The sequence below is a fragment of the Centrocercus urophasianus genome, unplaced genomic scaffold (assembly GCF_019232065.1).
Source record: "Centrocercus urophasianus isolate 14NV4802_14NV808 unplaced genomic scaffold, USGS_Curo_1.0 seq_13, whole genome shotgun sequence".
NCBI classification, from domain to species: domain Eukaryota; kingdom Metazoa; phylum Chordata; class Aves; order Galliformes; family Phasianidae; genus Centrocercus; species Centrocercus urophasianus.
Window position 1 is genome coordinate 13,649,662 of NW_024884475.1, and position 21,066 is coordinate 13,670,727.

Below are 21,066 nucleotides of genomic sequence, written 5' to 3' on the forward strand. Positions count from 1 at the left end.
TGTGAGGAGAAGATCTGTATGTGGCTCAGGCAGACTCTGCTTGTTTTTATGATCACTGGCAACCACAGTTCTCCATTTATGATCAATGTGGAGAACAGTCTGATTTCTTATAGTTCTTGACTTTGTTATTTCAAGAACAATGGGAAGCTGGCAGTGAAACACAAAGTCTGTGCAAAGGAAAACACAGAGCAGCAGGACCGTTTATAGAGCAGTCAGTGAACCCGAAACTGTTGTGCAGCCCCAGAGTTGAACTTGTCACCTCATGGGAGTTTATACCCTCTCTACAGAAGCTTAAGGGGTCACAAATTATGTGACACAATGAATATTTCAGTTGGTTTATAAAAATTTGTCTTGTTGATACTTAAATTAGTCACTTCCTATGTGGTTATTTGGGATTTGTTGTGGGAGATGGATCAACTTTCCCTGATCTTCACAACATAATTTAAGATCACAAAGTATTTCCTTGTTCTCTCCTCAGTTCATGTACACATTGCACCAGTAGCAACAGGTAATGAAATCCCAAAGTTCTCTTGTAGTTGGTGGGATTTTCCCTGTCCCAGTAGCTGCCCAACTGCGGGTAGCCTGGAAAGTTAAAGAAGGGTGGCTGTTGTGCTAGGAAAGCTTGATTAGCTCCACCTGGACAGAGTAAGAAATTTAATGGTTCCAGCTGCAGGTACTCCAGCTTCTGCTCAGAGCTTCCAGCTTCCCTCCAAACCCACATTTTTGAAAGGTGCAAACTCTTCACACACCTCCGCAGGGCAATATCAACTTTTTCCTTTGAAAAAATAGGCATATTTTTTATACCTGGATGCCAAGATAGTGAGGCAATTAATAAACCCACTGCAGTGTGGTGTGCTGTTCCTAGAGAAATAGAGATGTTATCCCCTTGGGTGAGACTGGGTCACCAACAGAGCGATTAGGCTTGGGTGGAAATCATGTTTGGAAGGTATGTTGGTAGGAGTTATTTGGAGAACAAGAGAGCAATATGACAGCCAGATGCCTCTGCTGATGGAAGAAGATGTTGCTTTTCAGGAGTGTTTGGAAAGTGACAGAAAGCTAACTGGGAGCAGAGGCAGCTCTTTTATTTTCCTTGCAACTGAACTCTTGGAGAAAATAGCAGTTTGTTATATTTTTGGAATTTATGTGTATTTGTGTGTTCCATTAGTCTCTTGGCAAATGCGTCTTTTTAGCTCTAAAGCTTTCTGAGCCTTTCATACAGTTCTCTGCTTTGAAGCAACAGATGTCTGTGATAAGCAGATGGTTATGGCTTTCAGTGTGAACATCTTTAAATACTTTGTTGTGTATATTTTATGGAGAGGAATGTACTCAGTCTTACTATGCAGAACTGGTGCATTAAATGAAGAGTATCCATGTCTGGATACTTATGTCACTTCCTAGCTTGCAAAGCAATAAACCGCATCTTTCAGGAATTTTTGCTGTGGGATACTTTCACCCTATCTTTCCCCCTGTGTTTTCAAGGGACTAGTCTGATGTCAAAGCTTTGTCAAAGCAAGCAAGCAACAAAAAGGGATGAAGGAGCTACCCAGGTCATGAATTGCATTCTCACTCTAACGCATGTTGTGAGCAGGCCGAAATCTTCCTCTTGTGAAATTTCCCCAAGGAAATAAAATAGCACTTATGAAAATAACTGAGAAGAAATTTTTGTTAAGAGATATGAAAGTTTATGTGCAGGGAATCTAAGAAAATAAGATCTTAGACCGTGAATAAATCTAGTAACGCAAATGGAAAGAATTAATCTTAAATAAGAACACAACTCTAATTTTCTTTCAAGAATAAGAAGTCAGATAAACAGATTTCATCTAAATGTTTTGCTACTGGGTATTCATTTGCAGCTCTAAAGAAATATAGTTCTTTTTTCTGTCTCCATCTGACTTTCATACTTTGAGTTTGTTTTTCAAAGAAACTTCTTCAGACAACTTTTGACATGTGAGTACACTGTTTAAACTTGAATTAGTTGATCTTAAGAACGGGTTATTGCACAGATTATCAGAGGCTTTAATCATAATGGCACAAGATATGTTATTGCATGAAGTCAGTGCTTACGCAAGGCTCCAGCCTGACCTGAAAGAAGAGAAATAACTCATTTCAACCTAGCTTAGGAGTCTTTACTTCCACCTTTGAGAAAGAACAAGGCTGTTGGAAGGTTTGTGGTGCTGGAGGGGTGTTAAAGGGTTCCACGTTGATGCTGGTATGCTGTGTCTCTCCTTTTTTGCTCTCTCTCTGGGAACCTTCTTGCTAGCTACTCCAGCATGTAGTAACACCTTGTGGCAGGTTGTCTCAGAATGCATTTTTTCTCCTTTGACATGTCAGATTGACCTTTGTTCAAAGGTACTAAGATCAGGGATGGAGGATGAGGATGCCATGTTCGTGAATAGCTGGTGGTCCAAACTATCTGCTGCCTGGATGTGAGCAGCTAACCACAGTTATAAGCAAAGAAAGCCCACGTGTGATTAATGTCATTATTGCTGACACTTGTAATCTGTTGCTCAGTAGCTATGTAGCTACTTTAATTACTGTCTTATTAGTTGTGCACTTCCTGGTGGCTGCCTCAACCAGATGCCTTCTACTAAAGGGCTGGTCATTACCAAGATGACAATGGACTAACAGAATCAATAGCTTCACCAAAAACAGCAATACCATTATTTCTACTATAAGATCTCTTCAATGTCCGGGTAAGGTTTATTAAATTTAAAAAAAAAAAAAAAAAGGAAAAGAAAGCAATGAAGGGTTCTGTTTCATAATCTTGATAGCTATTATGTAATGATAGTAGGTTTAAAAATCTACACATAAATGAGAATAAGTTGTCAAAACTTACAATTGATGTACTGTCTTTATTTTTGGCAACTCTAATATTTTTAAAATTGCAAATCATCATAGAATCATAGGATGGCCTGCAGGACTCTATCTGACAGCAGTGTAAATCAGAGATAGGTTTCTTAGGTTTCTCCTAAATAAATGATATGAAGATATTGCATTTTGATGCATTCTGTATTTTTCTCTCTCTCTCTGTGGAGCCCTACTATCCATTACTGGTCTGGTACAGCACCTCAGCACATGTATATTTCTCTGAATGCCACCTTTGAGGCTTACAGACCTGAGGACTGAGCCAAGGCTTAATGGCAGTTGAACTGAGGTCATACTTAGTCTGCGAACATGTAAAAAACTGAATGTAGTTTTCCTGAATTATGAAAATCTGTGTCCATCCATCACCTATAAATAATAGATTCTTTGTAAAGAGGAAATGGAAACAGCTTTCAATCTTTGCCATGCTCTGTGTGCCTATAGTCTTTCTGGTGGGTTAGAAACAGAAACAAAGCCTCCAAGACAGCCAGAAAGCTCCAACCTTAAATGCCGAACAAGACAACAGAAGATCAGAAGGAGCAAAGAATTGAGAACTGCGTAGTATGGAGAGCTCTGACAATCTCCACTACTGTAGTTCTGCAGGAAGCTCTTGGCTATTCAGGTACTAAAGTTTGCAGCTGGAAGAGAAGCCTGGAAGCTGCTCTAAGCAAGCTGTAGAAACAGGATTGCAAAGGGCATATGCCCTTTCTGCTCTTAGGGAAGTCAGCCTGCTGGAATAAGTGCTATCATTTCTAGCTTATCAATAGAGCTAATAGCTAACATAATCTATCTTTGAGTGATGGCCTACTTCTGGAGTTCAGTCAAGTAACTGACAAGCTTAATACCTTAAATGTAGTTATGGAGGGGAAACTGGCTGTTCTAATATTCCAGAGAAAAATATTTCCATTATATTTTTAACATTTCCTCTGTGGCTTTTTGCATGTTTTCTAAAATCTATGATTACATTTATGTAGCATTTGCCTCCAGTTTTTCCTAAAGTAGTGGTGAAGCAGACTATGTGGCAATTAAAATGATTATTTCTCTGAACTTCTCTCTTTTTGCTTATTAGCTGATTCTCTAGCATGCTCATTCTGCCTTGATGGGCTGTGGATAAACAGCTCACTGAGATAGCTCACAGTCTCAGCTAACTTGACTCTCCTGGGTCTGTAATAAAAGTGAGAGGAAAAAAAAATGAGTCCTTACCCCTGATTGACTCAGGCAGCAGTCAGTACTTCAGATCCTGGACAGCACAGAAAGCAATTGATAGAACATCTGGGAAAAGGTGACAGTGCAGGGACTGCCTTGGATTCTTTTTGGCCATGGGGAACCAGCATCGTGTTGTTACAGCACCAAGAGCAATGCCAGCACACCCTGATCACCACCTCAGTGCATGAACGACCTCCCACCTATCTGCAGAGTGGCATTAGCAGGTCCTCTGCATCTTTCTCCTCAGAGGAAAAAAAAAATCCAGAACAGAATCCTGGAAGATGACATAAAATCTTCAAGAGAGCCACAACATGAGTTCCTGAGCATTCCAAAAGGGCAGAACTATTCCCAGTTAGAAGGCTAAATATTTAGACATTATGTGAACACGTGGTGTTGGCCGTAACAGGGCAGCTGTGTTCTGCTGCTTCAAGACAACGCTCCAGATCTGTGGCCATTCTTTGTTCAGAAAGGAAACGGTTCAGGTTCCCCAGTTAAAGTGAGCACAAAAGGTTGTAAAGAGGGTAAAAATCCATAGAAAACCGAGGTATTTTATCAGTTTGACTATTGACAGCATACTCCTGAATTTCTGTAATCTGCAAGTGGGGATCAATCCTTTTATTTATGTATGCTTTTGAACATTATTGAAATTCTTACAGGCAAAGGGGAATTAAAAAAAAAAAAAGCTTTTGGAGGTTTCTTCTTGAAGCAAAGTAGTTAAGGCTAAGGAAGGAAATATAAATGAAGATAATACCTATGGAATTGGTAGATGTTTTAAATATACTATTTTTTTTAAGAGAAAGCAGACTTGGCATGTGAGAAATAGAGTCCTGTTCATGTTGATCTTCCTGGTTGAGGAGCCTGATTGCATGCAGAGATGCTTGGATGAAGGCATTGCCAAAGACCATCCCAATAGTGCTTCTGTGCCATGAATATCACACTAGAAATTAGTCAACAGCTATGTCATCTTGATTTGCATGCTAATACAGATGATGTGGTAAGGCTCTGGAGAGATGCATCCACAGTTAGCTGGCAATAAAATTTGTGGCTTTTATGAATCACTGGAATTTCAAAACCCTCAGGAGAGCATTTATTGAACATTGCACCTTGCCTCTTAAATGAAGAAACATCTCATTATGGCCACATCCATGATGTCAACTCTTCAAGGAGGAAAAGATGTCATGCTTTTTTCTGAAAACAGCAGGTGGAGAAACAGTTTCAAATGTTATTTACATGACATAGGACAAAAGCTTGATTGCTGTCTGGTTTCTGGTTGAGAATAAGCCTACATTCAACAGTACCAGACCCTGAAATAGAGAAGCAGATCTGGTCCCAGAAAAGATCTATTGAAGGGGAAATATGCAATGTTTTTTTCATGAGATGAATGCTATTTTTGAGAAAATCCTGACAGAAGGTCTTTGAGGCCATTTGAAAAGTGTGAAAGAACCCTGGCTCCATTTTATTTTGTGGACAGGAAAGGGATGTGAAGATCTGGAGAGGCACTTCTGAATGTAAGATGGTGGTGACTGGTGCCATCTCTCCTTACAGCAACTTGTGGAGGTTTTTTTAATATCTTTGGCTCCCTCAGTAGTTATAATGACCCTTGTTATAATGAGATCTTCAGTGTCTTTTTCCCTGTTAGTTCAGATCAACAGGTGGTATTTTCCAAATTATGGGTGTTTTTTCTGTAAACTGACAGTGTGCTACAGGTTGTAGTTTTGTATCATTTTATCTCCTTGAGGACTCGGCTTTATGCAAGTGCCTAAAGCAGCTCTTGAAGTTCACACTCCAGTGTAGATGGGGTGGTTGTCCAATTTCTGCTTCAGATGGCTTCTACCATCAACTCTTCGCTGCTGCCAGTGTTTTCTCTGGCTTCTCTGGGGACACCAGATGCATTGAATGATTCTAGTTTCCAAGCTGAAACAGATCATGGACAGCAGCCATGTGTTGTTCACGTGCTTGCATGAGACAGAGAGATCTTTCTCGTTTTTCTCTTCTGGACCAATTTGCTCAATAAGAAATAGTTTTAGATCAAACTGGTATCTCTTTTAGCTAATTCCAACCTTTTCTAATGTTTTTTTCTTAAATCCCTCTTACTATATCCTAAAAGACAAGAGATTATTTGAAAGGGAGCTAGAGAAATGGGACAGTGTATTTTGCTCCTAGCTTATGTGGTAGGACAAGAAAAGTATTTAAACCACCAAGTCAAAAGCTGTAGCCATTGAAAAATAAGACAACAGCTACAAACATGCTTGTCTCCAGTGTTGCATAAGTAGACGTAACGCATAATGTACTGCAACATCACAGCAGGTCTCCCAAATTGAAAACAAGGAGGAATAAAACACTACCGTACCTTGGCTCTTAAATCCCCTGAATGTGTCATCTGTGTTGATTAGTTACTTTGATTTGTGCTTCCCAGAACAGTTCATTTTTCCCTTTAATAAGAGTTTGGGTTGTAAATTGTCACTTGGATTGATAGTATTTGCACCAAACAGTGTAATTAGGCTAGAGCGACAGAATATATTACATTGTTTGTTTTCCATTATGTTTATTCCAGATGGTTTTTGTCACTGACTCTTTTTCTGAGCTGAACTGTTAATAAACATAGGATAAATCTAAAGAATAAATTTTCTGCATTTGGTATAGATCAGTGGTTGTGGCTGTGGTGGGGTTATGCCATGAAGTAACGGGCTCTCATTAGAACCGCAAAAATGTTAATTCTCACTAACCTGTGAGCAGGAAACGGAGTGCATGGGTAATGACTGGCTGAAGAAGATCTTTCTTTTTCCTTTTGGAAGTCATCTGTTTTGGGGATGAGCTCAGTTGTAGTGCTTTATTGCTTCTTTGGACAAAAGAAATCCTTAATGGTAAAGCTGCAGAGTGAGTAGCTGAGTTCAAGTCTGTCATCTGCTGGAAAGCTCCTCCGTGCCCCTACACGAGTTATTTCCATCTGTGCCTCAGTTACTATACCAGCATTCTGAGATATTTTTTCTCTTCTGCCTTCTGTTCAAAGTACCTGTCTAGGATGGAGATGCAAAAATAATTTTAAAAAGGAACACTTTAGAGAAAAAAACTCCATACGAGATGGAAACACAATATGGAAGTTACATGGCACTGGGACTGTCTTCTTAATCTGTTCATTTTCCAAAGTAATGTTGATTGGAGAAAACTGAAAGCAAACTAAATGATGTCACAGAAGACCTTGGAAAATTCATATCACTTAAGGAGTTTTCCAGTTGTAGCCCCTGTAGTTTTTCCACCAGAAAGACACATAAGAAAGCCCAGGATGAAACAAAACAGGGTCTACCCTATCATCTTTTGAAAGCTTTAATAAGGTATCTCTGTCTCCTTAATATCCCAATATTTCCTCAGGTAAAAAAAGGTGGAAAAAAAATTGTGGCTACAAGAGTGTTGATTTGCCAAGGTTAGGAAGAAGAAACTGCCTTGTTGGCTCCCATAGGCTCATTAGCAAAAGGCCAGGGAGTTCAGCTAGTGCCATGAGCTCAGTGGCAGTGGGTCTCTGTATGATGGATCTCAGACCTCTACCAATCTGTCTGCTCTTCACTAGCTGGGAGAGAAGGGAACAGAATTTTCAGTTATGAAATGGCAGAACAACTTCCTTTATACGTTGCTTCTGATTGCCTCCTGGAACAAGTAGTGACAAATCTTCCCTTCAATAAGCAGTGAGGTCTCCCCTCAACCTCCTTTTCCCCAGACTAAACAGTCCCAGATCCTTCAGTCTCTCCTCGTAGTTCACATTCTCCAAGGCCTTCACAAGCCTTGTTGCCCTTCTTTGGACCTGCTCCAGTACCTCAATGTCCTTTCTGTACTGAGGTGCCCAAAACTGAACACAGCACTCAAGGTGAGGCCTCACCAATGCTGAGTGCAGGGGCAGGATGACTTCCCTAGTCCTGGTCACCACACCATTCCTGATACAAGCCAGGATGCCATTGGCCTTCCTGGCCACCTGTGCACACTGCAGACTCATATTCAGCAGACTGTCCATCAGTAAACCAAGGTCCCTTTCCCTCAGGCAGCTTTTCAGCCACTCCTCCCCAAGCCTGTAGGGTTGCCTGGGGTTGTTGTGACCGAAATACAGCGGTGAACTGAGAAAGTCAGTGAGAGCACGGCTGTTTTGGTCATTGAGGTAGCAGAAAAATGAGGAGAACAGCCTGTGCCCATGGTGCAAGGTGTCCCTCCCGGCCAGGCTCTAAGGCATGAAAGTGTTAACCCTTCTGGAATTAGAACAAGACATTCCAGCACTTGAATTCACACAGTAAAAATAAACCTCTTGCAAGGCGTGTAGCCTATGGGGATTTATGCTCTGTCTTTTGATTCAATCATTTAGGAATGCAAAGCCCTTCTACCAGGTCTGGGCTCTGAGACCGCCTTTGCTTTGGACTGCTGCTGAAGGTGAAGCAGACCTGCAGCAAGGGCATTACAAAGGTCTGTGTCTCTCTGGAAGCCACTTGGTTGTGCTGTTTCCAGTGGACTGATTAGTCCCTGGCCAGTGCTGTAGAATCTCTTTTTCAATACTGAGGTCAAAATGCTTTCAGTTCTGTGTGCAGTACTCACCATGTTCTTCTCAGTGTTCACTTACATGGTAGGATAGTGGTAAGACAGTCCCACAAATACTGTTTTCTGGGAAATAACATGGAAAAGCAGCATAGTACATCAAACCCATGAGTGTTTAGTTGTTTGGATAGAATAGCTTAACCATTCTCAGCCAGCTCACCATAGACAGTGTCAGACCAATGTGCAGCAAGGTGTGAGTTATATAACAGCCTTTCCCAGGTAGACAGCAGCTCTACTTTTTTTTCTTTTCCTGCACTGGCCAGGATAGGACTTGGACTTCATGTTTTTGAACACCAATAATAATAGTTCTTGCTTCTGGCATGGAAACCTTTGTTTACTCCAATTCCCAGTGCTTACAGACCTCTGGTCAGAGTTCCACTTGGAAGACTTTGAGACAGCATTTGTGATCGCAGTTTGAGCTGGCCATGGCAGCCACACAGCGACAGCAGTAGGGAAGGCACCTGCCTACTGCTCAACCCTCCTCTGCCTCACAGAGCTTCAGCACAGAGGCAGTGCTGGTGAAGGAAAGTAGGACTGAGGAGAGACTTCTCCCCTTGTTGAGGTTGGGAGCATGTGCAATTAGATGAGCCAGTCCAGATTTCCATCTCAAAACCAGTTCATTTAACATCTTTCCCTATTATCCTTCTCATTTTCCAGCTGACTATCATCAGACTGCCAAAATGTTTTCCTTACTCTCTGCTTTTTTTTTTTCTGTTCTTCCTGGCTCCTCTCTGTTCTCCTGCGCTGCTTCCTACAAGATACTTGCAGTCTGTTGTACTTAGCAATTCCTATATTCTAATACTGAGAGGTGGTCTACCAAGAAGGCGCATGGAAAAATGTTATTTCATACTGTTGACAAGTGGAGAGCACACCGTGGAATATTCTCATTGATTTATTTGTGGGTAGTCTCTATACAAGAGAGTGGAAGAGAGAGTCTAGGAACATTGGATCAATTTCTGTTTGGTTACTGGAAAACTGGAAACAACCATGTAGTCAGATGGCTTACTCTGGACTTACACAAGTGCCAGTGAGAACATAATTTAGCCCACTGATTTTACTGTGAAATCCCAGTGGGCAAAACACACAGCATGTTAAAATCTGAGTGCTGATTAAGAGCCCAGTAATAGTGTAATTCCCTGAGGATTATTTAAAAATGCATTTTCTTCCTTCATGACTTCCATTCTCCCTCTTTTGGTCTTAGTTAGGGTAGTAGGGTAGTTAGGTTGCAATTGGACTTGATGATCTTTAAGGTCTTTTCCAACCTGAGCAATTCTATAATTCTATGGTTCCTTGTTATTGTCACCATATTGTCTAAGCACCCTGGCCATAGAAATGAACCAGCAATTGCAAAGCCATTACTCAACTTGATGAAGTACTTGGCATTTCTCATTTTATTTATCATAGTGTTATGCTGTCGCCTTAGATTTTCCTTGTCTTGTCTATTTAGCTGCAGAATGGACTGCTGTATTTAGAAATTTTTCGTATAGACTGTAAACAAAAACAAAAACAAAAAAGAATCCATAATATGCAACAGTTATATCATGACTGAAAAAATTATTTTCTCTCCTTTGTGAAAAAGATATCCACAAAATTGTAGCATAAGAAATGTTTGTAATAATCACTTGATCTCCACATTGACCTTGCTAATACCTTTCAGGGTGATATTTAACAACTGTTAATGAAAACAGTTTTACTTAAATATCAATTGCATAACAGCTTTTGTAGTAAACTCATACTGAAAAGTGGTCTAGGTTTATTATTAGCTCTGTCCAACGCTACTTGTGCTACTAAAGATGTTTCCAAAAGCAGTGTATGCCTGATCCAAGTAGCTTTGCTGCTTACAGATGGCATAAAATCACAGTGCACGTACCTGACTTGGTTCACATCACTACACTGCATATTGATGTGTGGCAGCACATGCTGTGGACCAGAACAATGAATACCTGCAGCTGACAATGTGTTGACCCCAAAAAACAAGGAGAGGAAAAAAGCCCGTGCTTTCACAGGAGTAGAAAGGAGGAAAACAATAAAAGAGTGCAGAAGCCCTGCCTGGATTTGGAGGTAACAGGACCTGCACCTTGCAGTGAAAATTTTGTGAGCCTTCTCCATTTAGTTTCATCTCAGTGGCATGCTAATGTGTTAGCTTTACAGCATTAGTATGCTGTCAGAGCATTGCAAAAATTATGTTCAGCAACAGATGCTAAGAAAGCTTATTGAAATATTACTAAATAAAGTATTGTGCATGTTCTACACGGGAAAAATAAGTAAATTCTCTGAGTAGCAACAATAAGGGAATCTCTTCGGTCTGTTAGGTATTTGTCAAATGCTTATACTGCTTTATAGTGTTTTTCTTCCTTTCAATTTAATTCTCCAACTTTCAATCTCCACTTGATTATTTGGGGGGGAATAAAATCTTTTCTAATTTGCTATTGCTTTATTACAGTCTTGATTTGAAATTCATGTTGAGCCATTTAGAGGATTAATGACATATCAAGATTTCAGTACCTAGAAAAAAAATAGCATCAGAAGACAAATAATTTGGATCAAAATGGTGCTAAAGGCTTAAAGTTAGTACCATTGCTCAATATGTTATTGTATTTCATCTATGAAAATTATATTTTAGGATCACAAAACACTTTCTGCAGGTTGCCATTAGGCAACTCTGCCTCTTACAGTCTCTGGCAAGGAGGAGAGTGTTGCACTCACTCCTGAATTTGGCAGGAACTGGCTATGAGGACAGGACATGTCATGGTTCCCAAAGGACCATGAGGCTAACATCTAAAACCGGAATCTAAGAGAGATTTTTCCATAGCAGCATATTAACTGCTGGGGATAACTCAGTGGCAGTACATCCACATCGGCCTGGCTCACAGCCCACTGCTGGAGGGACTGTGCAATGCTCAGCCCTTTCCTCCCACACCATTTTCCTGCAGAAGACCTAAGGGACTTATCCAGCCCTCCCAGAATCCACATAGTACAAAGGTGTCCAACCTTTTGGTTTGCCTGGGCAGCATACACAAACACTGCTCCAAAAGTAATGCCTCCTATGTTTCCATGGAACTACAGTTGATACAAAGAACACAACAATACTATTTGATAGAACAAATCCTCAGCTACAAAACACTGTTTTTTAACATAGTCACCATCATTAGCTCTGCATTTTCACCAGCAATAAATAAGAGCCTGCACGCCACGCTAGTAGAAGTCTGTACCGGCAGAGGTGACCCCCTGTCACCAGTGCTGAAATGCACCACCACCATCTCACTGTGCTCACATCCACTGTTTGGTCTCCATACATGTTCACAGGTGTCAATGAATGTCAAGGGGGCAATTTTTTTGGCTTTTTTTTTCACTTGGAGGAATTCAGTGGCACACCTTTTCATCTGCACTTCCATGTCAGGGACCATTTTGTCAGACTGCCCCTCTGCTGCCATCTGTTGCACAGTAACAAAATGTAATGGAATACTGGTAGGAAGGTTCAGCCTCTATTGCCATACCACCAACATTCACTTCTGATTTTGTAGGCCACTGTAATGACATAAGAGGTGTTACTTTCAGAAGAGCCCTCATAAAATGTATAATATAGTTAATGTACATAAGTAACCAAACTTATTTTAATCTTTAATATTTTTAATTAAAACAACGAAAGAGAGAAACAAAAACACAGAAGGAATATGTGACCCTGCTTTTGTGAAACTAAAGCATCAAGCTAGTTTGATGGCAGTGGCTGCAATTCTTAGTGAGCTCTCAAGGTGTGTGTCTGTATGGTAACTGCTGAGCCATGGCCTGAACCACTGGTTGAGCACCTGGGGAAAAGACTGGGTCAGCCCTGGGAGCACAGGTGAAGGCAGTTCAGCCGTGTGACCAGAAAGGGTGAAGCCTGGCTGCACCTTCCTTAGACCTCTTTTAAGGGCTGACTCCCACAGGGGAATGTTCTCTGGTTGGAGATTCCCCACTTGTGGAGTCTTTCCTGTGAGCCTAGATCTTGAGGTGGGGCACTTTTCCTTTGCTGTTACACTCCTGTATCACCCTTCCACCATGTTAATCTTTCCCATTGTAGCAGTGTCGGAGACTGCTGATGAAATTTTGCTCTTCCTGTGCTTTATCCTTTACAATAGCTGTTTACAAATGTACATACTGCCAAAAATCAAGGACATGAATCAGGTGTGATTGTGAAGCGAGGAATGTTTTTCCTCTGCTAAGTAAAGAGAGATGCTCAGATTTTTGAGTTGAATGTCTGTTAGCAACTCTGAAAATTCATGGATTGGACGTGCTTGTCCTAGTGTATGAGCAAAGCAGGGCTTGTGTCGCTTGGATGTGCCAGGCTTTGTGTTGGATTCACTCCTCCAGTGCATGCAGAGCAGATGCCTTCCCCATACAGCCACCCTTCGGCACAGAGTAATGCAACACAGCCTATGAGGCCTAGGGTACCATAGCTGTTGTAGGACAAGAGAAGAAGCCATTAAGATACCTCGTTACATTTTCCATCCATATGAAGGACTTCTGTATGCTCCTGAGGCTGTGTGCTGCTGACTGTCATCTGGCTGTTTCAGTGACAGTAGCATGGGCGGAGTTTGAACTGAACCTTTGTATAAACTAATTTCCACACATCTTCTGTCTACTGCATTTGCTCTCCACACAGGCTGCCAAGATTACATTATTTGCTTTTAAAAGTCTTACATGGAAATCACAAAGTCTCCAACATTATCACTCAAATGTGCAATAGGGACAAGCAGAAGAACTAAATTTATCACTGGAAGAACAAAACTGATGTTCTTGTGTAGTTGGAAATATTTTGGCACCGTTGTTATGGGACTTCAGTATCTTATTTTTGTTATTTTTTTCTTCTGTTTTCCTCAGGCCAATCACTAATCATTTGTTTTACTGGGCGTGTTTTGGTCTGACAGTTTTCAAGTCTCCTCCATTCACATTCTGATTCCTCAGCTTTCTAAAGGACAGCCTATAAACTCAGTTTCAGATAAACCAAAAATCACGTTTATGCCATAGATACCCTCTGTGATTATGGGAAGATGGACAGTCAGTCTCTTTTCACTGGCAGTGAAATAAGCATACAAAGCGTGCTTGAATAGCATTTTTCACTGGAGCAGCATTGTTTTCTCAGGGATGTCATGCCAAATTTTCTTTCCTCAGTATTGTCCTTATCTGAACCTGTAAATCTTGTCTTTCTAAATGATGAAAAGTTCCAGATCCACCTGTTAAATCCTTTGGCTCTCCTTAGGGTATTCACATCCGCTACACACAATAAAGATAAGAATAAAAAGAAATACGTCATCTCATGATCATAGTAGTCACACAAACTGGCAATTTACAGTGGATTCCCTGCCCTTTTCATTTATCTTCAGAAATGTCCTGGTTTGTGGTCTGGCAATATCAGAAGCTGCTATAATCAGATTAAATATTGCAGTGGTAAAATTGTCTGAGACCATCGGGCTTGATCCTGAGGTGTGCAAGAGATGTTACCTTTGACAAAAGCTGCAAAGCCTTTTGAATAATTTGTAGTTTTAGTTATGAATAAGCAACTGAAGCAGAGACTGAATCAAAGTTTCAGATTTCAACTTGAGAGTTCAAATCAACTGGAAGGAGAGAAGCTGGACCACAGGTGTAAACCAAAGGCAGAGACTCATCTTCAAAACCAGCCAGAGACTCATCTTTAACACTGAAGGGCTTTGGAGAGCAGCAGTCAGGCTGTTTCTGTTTGCCATGAAATTTCCATAATGAATTACATGGAAAACACAACAACAAAAATCCAGTTCTTTCAGTAGTATTTCTTCCTTTGAGTAGCATTCAGTAATATTTCTTTCTGTATGCCTTAAATTTATCCATTCTCCATAGTCTTACTATAGCTGTCATATTGGCACAACACCAGCTGGATTACGCAGGATAGACAAACCTTCCCTGCAAATTTCTTTCAGGAGTCGTGAGTATTTTTCTTCTCTCCATTTGTGCTTTATGAGTGTTAACTCCTCTGGCACCACTGCAAGGTAGGAAATCATTGCCCTTCATGTGGGAATAGAGGAATGAAATGGATTACGTGATTTGCCTAAAGCTACAAAGAGAATCACCATCAGAACCAAAATGAGAATTAATGATTTACTTTAGTGCTTTGTCTTATAATCCAATTAGCAGAGAAACCTCCTTCCCCCTCATCTTATGCTGTTTTCCTGCACCTGAGAATGGCACTTCAACAATGCTTGCCATTTGAAACTGCATTTTGCTGGTGAAGTTGATTTCCCCTCAAGAGGATAAGTCCTACCAATATATTTTTACATCTAAGAGAAAAAATAAAATATACTTTTGAATAAAAGCAATGTAACAACGCACTTTAACTGCTGTGAATCAGACATTTTGTGATGTTTCAGCAACAAGCCGATGCAGGCAGCAGCATTCTTTATGCCATCTGGTGGTCAGAGACCATCAAATGCCAAGCTCAAAAACAAGCATGCGACACATGAAAAGCACCACTGCAAATTTAGCTTCTGCTCTGATTATGACTTCTGAGCTGTTTATTTTTTCCTTTCTTCTGCCTTTCCTGTTCCTTGTCTTTCACTTGCATGACTGCTGGGCTGCTAAAACTTTGGAAAGCTTTAGTAAAACGTGACCTGAGAGCAGGCTTAAGTACATGCATATTTTCAGGAGCGTTCCCAACTTACAGAAATGCCATATTTGCATGGAATAGGGAACACACTTTCTTCACTGCTTGGAGAAGGAAACTGACAGAACAACCAAATAAATAAAGGTAGCGTCTATACACAGAAGATTAATCGCTTAAGTTCCTGAGACAATTGAAATAAATGGGTTCCTTGGATAATGGATACAACCAAGGTGACCTGTACTGCCTTCTTACTGTCTTTAGAAATGAACAGACACAGAATTTTGTTTTATTTTTTTTCTGCAGAATGAATTAATGGCTTCCTGCAGCTATACCTTAATGCTGGGTAGGGCTGTGATGAGTTCTGCTCCCTGTTTTCATGCACTGACTGCTCCTCAGGGCTGAGGCCTTCCTGTGAGGACAAGCAACACAATGGCAGGACCTCAGGAAATTAATCAATCTTTTTGGATTCACCTCTGAAAAAGCATAGGGAGGGTCCAATTTCTGCATGTAGCCACATTCTTTCAAAAGTTCAATCAAAAGAAATGCCACTATAGCAAGGCAAATGCAGAAGTTTAATTAAAAAGCCAGACAGTACCATCATCTGTGCTGGCATTTTTCCTACTTTTCAGTGTATCACTAACTGCCTTCTTTAATAACAAGCCCATTTTTTGGACAATGGGAAGAAACTATAAAGTTGATGTGGCTGATAGATCAGCTCAGCAGCCAAATGCTATTGCCACATAGCTACGCAAAGCAGTTAAAATGTCTTTAAGCTGATACATTTCAACTGAGAATTGTTGAAATAACAGATATGATAATTCCTAATCCGAAAGAGTTTAGGACATGAAGAGCATGTTAATTTTCCACAGTTTACATTACTGTTACATAAAATGTACATTACTGTCTCCTAAGATCAGTCAACTGGAGACAGCATCTCATCAGACTCAGTCGACGTTGTGTCATACCTTGTGCAGATATTAACACATTTGGTAAAGATTTAACAACTAACCAAGAAAAGCTTCCTTGTTTGGATTGGACAGCCTTTAAAGTCCTTCATTACACCCTGCAGCCCTAGCTCAAGTCAGTGCCAAGGCCTTGGTATGTGAGCAGCCTAAAGCAGTTCAACATGTTGGGCAGAGGCAGTGGGTAGATCTTTCAGTGGATGTCCTTGGCCAGGTCTAGCTAAGGCTCACAGGCTGCCCCTTGTGGCTTTGGCAGCAGGACAGGTTTCTGCTCCCATCTTCTGGACCCAGCTGGGCCAAGCCTAACTCACCTCAATATTTCCCCCCATTCGTCACTCAGGTAGGGCTTCTCACTCCTTCCTAGGCACAACAAACCCAAGGAGATCTGTCATTCCCGCTGCCTAGGTCAACCTGGTCCATTTTGACTAAACCAGGCCAGTAGATGGACACTGGTGAGCCAAAAAAGCCTGATGCTGTGCTAAGGAGGCCAGTGTGCACAGCCAGGTAGTAGCCTCTCCAGCTGTCACCTCCTGAGTCGTGGGATGTCATGTGTGCACCTTATTCAAGCTCAGGAGGGTCTGGGATGGCTCAGCCAGCAGAATTGTGAGGGCAATAACCTCCAGCAGCTTGGCTTGTAATCTTCATCTGGGATGGCTCTCTACAAAATGAACATCTGTCCACAGCCTAAAGATATGTTTCAAAACTGATTTAATTAGACCAATGCAAGCACCCATCTGGATACTCTTATCGCTTTGGCTCCCATTCACTAGCAAACAATGGTGGATGAAAATTCTTATCACCTGCACATGTTGCAAAGTGGCAGATGGAAATAAGGATGTATCAACCACTCCAGAATGGCATCCTTATGATTAAAAATTTGGGGGAATCCCAATGAGGTTCTTTTGAGGTGCTGTCCACTGAGGTCTCCTGGGTACAGTGGCTACAAACAGATGGACCATCTCACCATGGCAATGTGAAGATCCATGTCATAGCTAAACAGCTGATTTAGTGGACTCACTGAGTGTAGAAACTGTTTCTGCTGCATTATGCCCTGGTCAGTTACTTACCACGTGGGAACACTTGCCTCCCTTACCCAGCTGGCTCTTGCGTTCCCCTACTACTGGACCACAAAGTGTGCCTTTTTAATACACAGTCAGATGGGCTGAAGAGCCCACAGGAGAGGCTGATCTACAAAGAGAGCCCAAAGGAATGGCAGAAACAAACTGCAGATGGATAGTTACATATTAAATTGGTGCACACATTTCTGCAGCAAGTGCCTAACTTAGGCCACACAAGAATAAATTGATTGATTCTAGTTCAATTAAGGCATCCACTGAGATCTGGCATTTATTAACTACATTATTTGAAGATAGACCAAGGAAGTTTATGTATAAATGTTAGAAAAGAGTATCATACAGATTAAATGAGAAAAAATCATTTTGACAACTGAGAGCACTATCATTTTTCAGTACCATTTAGAAGCTGCAGGTCTCTAACAGCTTTTTTCTAAACCTTTAATAAAACCACACCTCAGAATTTCAATTGCTTTCATTTCACCTCATGCTCACTACCCACTACTAAAACTCTTTTTAAGAAAAACAATTGGAATTTTAACTAGTTACTGATGGTAGAGATAAAAACAGTCCTTAGCAATCTGTATTTGAGATAGGATTTGCAGGGAAAGTCCTGTTTATGTTTGCTAATGTTATCAGACTGTCTATTTGTAAACAACAGTCAAAAGTCTACAAGTCCTTGCCTGTGGTGAAAGTAAATCAAAAGAATGAGGGAAGACTGTGAGCTTTACAATCTCCTGGTAGCTGGAGCCGCTTTATCTAATAACAGCATGTTTGACAGATGCACTCCAAAAAATATTGGTTGTCTTTATGAAAAAAAACAGTTTCTGGCTACTGGTATCAACCTCTGGTTCTATTCTCTGGCTACCTCTGTTTAATAAAGGTGCACAAAACCCAGGAGCTGTGCCCATTTGTTGCTTTGAAATGGCAGAGGCATCATTGCTTTGCACCTGCTGCGAGGAGCAGGTCTTGGCTGTCCATCTAACTCCACTATTGGAGATTTCACTTTCAGGCTCCCTTGGCTTCTGTGTGGCATTCACCAACAGGGCAAAACTAGGAAAGTTTGGAGAGAAAAAGAATATATTAAAAAACAAACAAACAACAACAACCAAAAAAAGAAGACACTGATGAACTCTAAAGCAGAACACTCTCTTTACTTAATGGGATTCTTGTTTTTGCCAAAACCACTACTTTTGCTAACATGCTGTGAGTCATTATTGCCCTCTCTGCAGTTGAGGGCCTCTGGAGAGGAACTTGTTTTGACTCTGATTACTTCTGCACAAGTGGTACCACCTGCACAGAATCTCCATTTTCATGGTCTGCAAGACAGGATTAGTCTGTAAAGTCCACAAATGAGGAGAGGGCAGAGCCAGCACGTTGGGGCTTGGGGCTATGCTGTGCACACTGTGGCTTTCCAACATATTCATGCTATGTAACTGTTGGCATGCTGCACCCCTATTGTGGACTGAAGACAGACCTCAAAGAGACAGAAAGAACTGTGATATCTAGGCTCATCACAGTGTGAATATTCACTATAGCAAACAGTCTACTTTAGCTAAATTTCTGGCAGGGAAAAGAGTTTCACATCTGAGGTTTCCATTTAAGGACTTTTCTCTTTCAGCTTGGCCAGCTGTAGCATCACTCAGGGTGGACAAGGCTTTTCACTGACACGGGCAGTCAGCCCGCCAACACCTTTCTGCTGCTCTGTGGACCACTGCCCTTTTCTCTCTGTCCTTTGAGGACACAGAGGCAATCTGGAGGAACATCCAAAGTCACACCAATACAGCCCTCACAGTTGCTGCATGGTGACACATCTTTCCTTCATTCTCACCTTCACCTTCAGTGTCTGGCTATTGGTGAGAAAAGCTAGTGCATTCTATATCCCAGTAGACCGAGGACAAGGGGAAAATGGGTTTTTCTACCATATGTCTTCTGGGAGCAAGACGGATTTTGATCCTTGCTCCTGATGCTCCAAGAGCAGAGAGGAGAGCTGCTCAGCAAAGCTCAGGAGCCCAACAAGGAGACGGGACACAGGAGGAGGATGAGGAGGGCAACCCTGACAGGGATGGTGAATGTCATCACCCCATAACCATCCAGTGCTGTGTCTGTGAGGACATGTTGTCATCAGTAACACCACTGCTTCCAGAGAGATACTTCCAAGGAGCAAAGCAAGGACTGGCATAATTTTACACTGTGTGGTTAAAACATTAAAATAAGCAAACTTCATTTTGAATAACAATGACATATATCTGTATTAAGAAACCATAATTATTTTGTTAGAAATATGCCAACACAAACAATATTTTACAGAGAATCCTCAGAACTATCCTTACAGCCATTTTAGCAAGCACATGACAGTTTACACAGCTTTAAGAGGTTCAAACTGGTGTTGTTCTTTTCTATAAGGGCCACTAATGTCTCCTGGAAAACATTATATTTGGGTTTTACTACTTTTCTTAGATTTAAGTACTGCAGAATGCCAATCACTGCAGCAGTGACATCTGTCCCATGAAGCACATCTTCGGCAGAGACAAGATAACAGTCTCTGGCAGCTGCATTTTTGCAGCTGCATTTCTACATCTTTGCTAGACACAAGGAGTCTACACTGATCTAAGGACATGGTATGAAACAGTGAAGGTGCTAGACCTGCTGGACTTACACATCCTTCAAAATCTTGATTACTAATCTTAATATACCAGAGGAAAAGAGCAGATGATTCTGACAATTCATCTGATCACATATTTATTTATAAGAATTTATACAATTCTTAACTGCAAATTCAAGTTATTCAACAGAAATATTTGTGCCAACCACAAGGCGTTTAAAGTTACTGCTTTTCTGAGAAAGAGAACATATTAAAGAGCAGGCCTGTTACTGCCACTGCCTGTTACAGTTCCAAAAATACCGGGATCCAATGAGATTATCATCTATCTATTAAGATCTATGGAAGACAAAAAGCTTGAAAGGAGACAGATGTGTTCTGTGTGTAATTAAACAAACAAATTTACTGATATGAAAAGCCAGCATTTAAACTGGTTCCAGGTTTATGGATAAAGAGTCCAGCAAGGCTGACAGAAAGCAAAGATCCAGAAAATATCTCCAGTTCACAAGAGCTTAGCTGCATACCAGAAGTAGGAAGACAGCCCCTGGGCGAGGATCACCATATGCTTCCCACATCCTCAGGAAGGAGCGCAAGAGCCTCCTGCAGGGCTGCCAGGGAGCAAAGGCACTGGGCTAGAAGGGCTTTTGATCATATTTAGCAGAGTCATTCAGATGTAACATTAATCCAAAAAAAGAGACATAATGAAATGTGTGTTATGGATGACTTCATAATTGCCCCAAGAGAACAAACTGGGATAGCAATTAATTTTATGAGAACAACAGAGGCTTAGGAACTTCTGCAGAAACCTACTTTCATGCATTAATAAAGCAAGTGGAATAAATAAAATTTCAGGATAGAAGATGCATCAAAAAAATTGTTTCCAAATTGTGTTTCCACATTTTCCCCCGTAAGCTGATAAATTCATAAATCTTTTTTTAAACTTTATAGTGTATGTGTACATACATATATACATATGTACGTTTAAACTTTCCCAAAGAGTAAGGAAAACCAGAAGCCTCACAACACATCATAGCATCTCACAGAAAGAAAACGGAAATTCTAAGCAGGAAAGGAGCTGCAATTATTCTGTTCAAGATATGATGTGTATTTTAAGCCATAAACAAAACCACAAATACTAAAATAGCACTTTACGTAATGCCCAATGAAGATATCTAT

The 21,066-nt window shown here is 40.9% G+C and overlaps 1 protein-coding gene across 3 annotated transcripts in view; it reads left to right on the forward strand.

Annotated features, from left to right (window-relative positions):
• C1QTNF7 (C1q and TNF related 7) overlaps positions 1-21,066 on the forward strand; it is a 55,797-nt gene that overhangs the window by 24,120 nt on the left and 10,611 nt on the right. The gene's annotated exons all lie outside the window — the stretch shown is intronic.